The sequence below is a fragment of the Sphaerodactylus townsendi genome, linkage group LG13, assembly GCF_021028975.2.
Source record: "Sphaerodactylus townsendi isolate TG3544 linkage group LG13, MPM_Stown_v2.3, whole genome shotgun sequence".
Classification (NCBI taxonomy): Eukaryota; Metazoa; Chordata; class Lepidosauria; order Squamata; family Sphaerodactylidae; genus Sphaerodactylus; species Sphaerodactylus townsendi.
The window spans coordinates 38,735,630-38,741,050 of record NC_059437.1 but is presented as its reverse complement, the minus strand read 5'-3'; positions in this window follow the sequence as shown (position 1 = coordinate 38,741,050).

Here is a 5,421-nt window from a genome sequence, read left to right as displayed (position 1 = left end):
CTTGTGGCTAATGAGTGAATTTGTGGTTGAACAGCTAGAATCTAATTGCGATTGAGAAAAAAAAAAACACCTGGAGTCAGACTTTTGGAGTTTTAACATCACATTTCAGCATTACATGGAGCAGACCAGAATAATTTCTGTGGAATTATTCATAGTAGTGTGAATACTTATGCCAAGGTATCAAGAATGGGTTTTGCTTTTATTTTTACCTTTCAGTTCAGTTTGCTTTGTGTTAGAAGGCAGGCAAGCAAGCAAAGCCTTTATTGGCATAAACAAAACCAAAAAAACAAACAACCCCCACTACAGATAGTAAGGTTTTTAAAGCAAAGAGAGAGAGCATCAGATAAATACAAATTGTTACTGACTCTGAATTATTTCCATAACAAAACTCTTCACAAAAAACAGACTCAGAGTTATTCAGCAGGAGAAATAATCTAATCCAATCTGTTAACTTGGGTTGGAAAAGAGGATGTAAATAAACATATTTACATCTAATTTTGGCAAATCTAGTGCAATGTAATAACTGGTGAGCCAGTGTTTCAACTTGATTGGTATTGCAACTACATAACCTTTTAGATTTTTCTAGGTTATTAAACCTGCAATTTAGCAGGGCAGACAGCATGACATTAAATCCAGCAGTGGCGTAGAAGCAGCAGTGACGTTGGTTAAGAGCTTGTGTATCTAATCTGGAGGAACCGGGTTTGATTCCCAGCTCTGCCACCTGAGCTGTGGAGACTTATCTGGGGAATTCAGATTAGCCTGTACACTTCCACACATGCCAGCTGGGTGACCTTGGGCTAGTCACAGCTTTTCGGAGCTCTCTCAGCCCCACCTACCTCACAGGGTGTTTGTTGTGAGGGGGGAAGGGCAAGGAGATTGTAAGCCCCTTTGAGTCTCCTGCAGGAGAGAAAGGGGGGATATAAATCCAAACTCTTCTTCTTCTTCTTCTTCCTTGAGTGAGGGTTGTGTTAGAAGGCAACACATGGGGAAATTCCACACAAATTCTCCGCAAAGGGGAGTTCTCTGTGACCCTAGCCAAGGCTACATCCAGGCACACAAGAGTTTTCCTACCATACCAACAGTGGGAAGCTATCAAGTTTAGTTATTTAAAATACTCATGTTTGCTTCTCCACATATCTGTGATATAACTTAAGACTTCAAAAATAGCAAACAACATACAAAACAAAGACAGCAGAACTGGGGGTAGGATGGGGAGGCAACATTGTGTAGTGGTTAAGAGCAGATTAATTCTAATCTGGAGAACCAGATTTGATTCCCCACTCTTCCACCTGAGTGGCAGAGGCTTATCTGGTGAACCACATGTGTTTCTGCACTCCTACATTCCTGCTGGGTGAGCTTGGGCTAGTCACAGCTTTCTCAGAACTTGCTCGGCCCCACCTGCCTCACAAGGTGTCTGTTATGGGAAGAGGAAGGGAAAGGAACTTGTAAGTCACCTTGAGTATCCTTACAGGAGAGAAAGGTGGGGTATAAATCCAAACTCTTCTTCACTTCACAATAAGGATGTGCAAAGCTGCCATAGACAGGGACCACTATGGCAACCTGCTAAAACTCTACAGGGGCAGGGAGATCTCAAAGACATGCCTTTGTTTTGTGTCTAAAAACTTGTCAACTCACTTCCAGATGAACTGTGGAGAAGAAGTTTCAGAGATTGGATGCTGCTCACTGGCATAATGCCCATTAGGCAAGGTGGGCAGCTGCCCAGGGCATCACCTTGTGGGGGGGCATCAAAATGCTGGGTTCGTTTTGGGGTATTTTAGTGGTTTTCCATTTTTGGCCTGCAGGGGGCGCAGTTTTTAGGCTAGCGGCACCACAATTTCAGCGAACCATCAGGAGACTGTCCTTATGCTACCCCCCAAGTTTGGTGAGGTTTGGTTCAGGGAGTCCAAAGGTATGGACTCCCAAAGTGGGTGCCCCATCCCCCATTGTTTCCAATGGGAGCTTATAGGAGATGGGGGCTACAGTTTTGAGAGTCCATAACTTTGGCCCCCCTGAATCAAACTGCACCAATCCTGGCGGGTATCACTAGGGCAGTCTCCTGATGAGACCCTGAGTTTTGAGACTGTACCTTCAGAAATGTGCCCCCCACAGCCTGCAACCCCCATTGACAGCAAAGCAGAAAACTCACTGCAGAACAAAGATTCTTGGGCAAATTTCGGGATGTTCTTGCAGGGAGGGGATTTTTGGACGTATCAGCACCAAATTTTCAGGATATCATCTGGCGACTATCATGATGGCACCCCCCAGGTTTGGTGCAGTTTGGTCCAGGGGGTCCAAAGTTTTGGACCCTCAAAAGAGTAGCACCCATTTCCTTAGAAAAGAATACACCTTAATACACCTGCCTTAGTACACCTTAGTACACCTTAGTACACCTTAGTACACCTGCCCTAGCACACCTTAGTACCCCTCAGTAAACCTTAATACACCTGCCTTAGTACACCATAGTAAACCTTAATACACCTGCCATAGTACACCTTAATACACCTTAATACACCTGCCTTAGTACACCTTAATACACCTGCCTTAGTACACCTTAGTACATCTTAGTACACCTGCCTTAGTGCACCTTAATACACCTTAATACACCTGCCGTAGTATACCTTAGTACACCTTAATAAACCTGCCTTAGTACACCTTATTATACCTTAATACACCTGCCTTAGTACACCTTAGTACACCTCAATACACCTGACTTAGTACACCTTAGTACAACTTAATACACCTTTATACACCTGCCTTAATACACCTTAATACACCTTAATACACCTGCCTTAGTACACCTTAATACACCTGCCTTAGCACACCTTAGTACACCTGCCTTAGTACACCTCAGTACACCTTAATACACCTGCCTTAGCACACATTAGTACACCTTAATGCACCTGCTCTGTACAACTTAGTACACCTTAATACACCTGCCTTAGTAAACCTTAGTAAACGTTAATACACCTGCCTTAGTACACCTTAATACACCTTAATGCACCTGCCTTAGTACACCTTAATACACCTAAATGCACCTGCCTTAGTACACCTTAATACACCTTAATACACCTGCCTTAGTACACCTTAATACACCTGCCTTAGTGCACCTTAATACACCTGCTTTAGTGCACCTAATACACCTTAATACACCTTAATACACCTGCCTTAACACACCTTAGTACACCTTAATACACCTGTCTTAGCACACCTTAATACACCTTAATACACCAGCTTTAGAACATCTCAGTACACCTTAATACAACAGCCTTAGCACACCTTAGTATACCTTAATACACCTGCTCTGTACACCTTAGTACACCTTAATACGGCTGCCTTAGTAAACCTTAGTAAACGTTAATATACCTGCCTTAGTACACCTTAATACACCTTAATGCACCTGCCTTAATACACCTTAATACACCTTAATACACCTCCCTTAATACACCTTAATACACCTTAATACACCTTCTTTAATACACCTTAATACACCTGCCTTAATACACCTTAATACACCTTAATACACCTGCCTTAATACACCTTAATACACCTTAATACACCTGCCTTAATACACCTTAACACACCTTAATACACCTGCCTTAATACACCTTAATACACCTGCCTTAATACACCTTAATACACCTGCCTTAATACACCTTAATACACCTGCCTTAATACACCTTAATACACCTTAATACACCTGCCTTAATACACCTGCCTTAATACACCTTAATACACCTGCCTTAATACACCTTAATACACCTTAATACAGCTTAATACACCTACCTTAATACACCTTAATACACCTTAATATTCCTGCATTAATACACCTTAATACACCTTAATACACCTGCCTTAATACACCTTAGTACACCTTAGTACACCTGCCTTAATACACCTTAGTACACCTGCCTTAATACACCTTAATACACCTGCCTTAATACACCTTAATACACCTGCCTTAGTACACCTTAATACACCTTAATACACCTGCCTTAATACACCTTAATACACCTTAATACACCTGCCTTAATACACCTTAATACACCTTAATACACCTGCTTTAATACACATGCCTTAATACACCTTAATACACATGCCTTAATTAATACACCTTAATACACCTGCCTTAATACACCTTAATACACCTTAATACACCTGCTTTAATACACCTTAATACACCTGCTTTAATACACCTTAATACACCTTAATACACCTGCTTTAATACACCTTAATACACCTGCTTTAATACACCTTCCTTAATACACCTTAATACACCTTAATACACCTGCTTTAATACACCTTAATACACCTTAATACACCTGCCTTAATACACCTTAATACACCTTAATACACCTGCCTTAATACACCTTAATACACCTTAATACACCTGCCTTAATACACCTTAATACACCTGCCTTAATACACCTTAATACACCTTAATACACCAGCCTTACTACACCTTAATACACCTTAATACACCTGCCTTAGTACACCTTAATACACCTGCCTTAATACACCTTAATACACCTTAATACACCTGCCTTAATACACCTTAATACACCTGCCTTAATACACCTTAATACACCTTAATACACCTGCCTTAATACACCTTAATACACCTGCCATAATACACCTTAACACACCTGCCTTAATACACCTTAACACACCTGCCTTAATACACCTTAACACAACTGCCTTAATACAACTTAATACACCTTAATACAGCTTAATACACCTACCTTAATACACCTTAATGCACCTTAATACACCTGCCTTAATACACCTTAATACACATGCCTTAATACACTTTAATACACCTTAAAACACCTTAATACACCAGCCTTAATACACCTTAATACACCTGCCTTAATACACCTTAATACACCTGCCTTAATACACCTTAACACACCTGCCTTAATACACCTTAATACACCTTAATACACCTGCCTTAATACACCTTAACACACCTGCCTTAATACACCTTAACACACCTTAATACACCTGCCTTAATACACCTTAATACACCTTAATACACCTGCCTTAGTACACCTTAACACACCTTAACACACCTGCCTTAATACACTTTAATACACCTGCCTTAATACACCTTAATACACCTTAATACTCCTGCCTAAAATGCACCTTAATACACCTTAATACACCTGCCTTAATACACCGTAATACACCGTAATACACCTGCCTTAATACACGTTAATACACCTGCCTTTGTACACCTCAATACACCTTAAAACACCTGCCTTAATACACCTTAATACACCTTAATACACCTGCCTTAATACACCTTAATACACCTGCCTTAATACACCTTAATACACCTGCCTTAATACACCTTAATACACCTGCCTTAATACACCTTAATACACCTTAATACACCTGCCTTAGTACACCTTAATACACCTG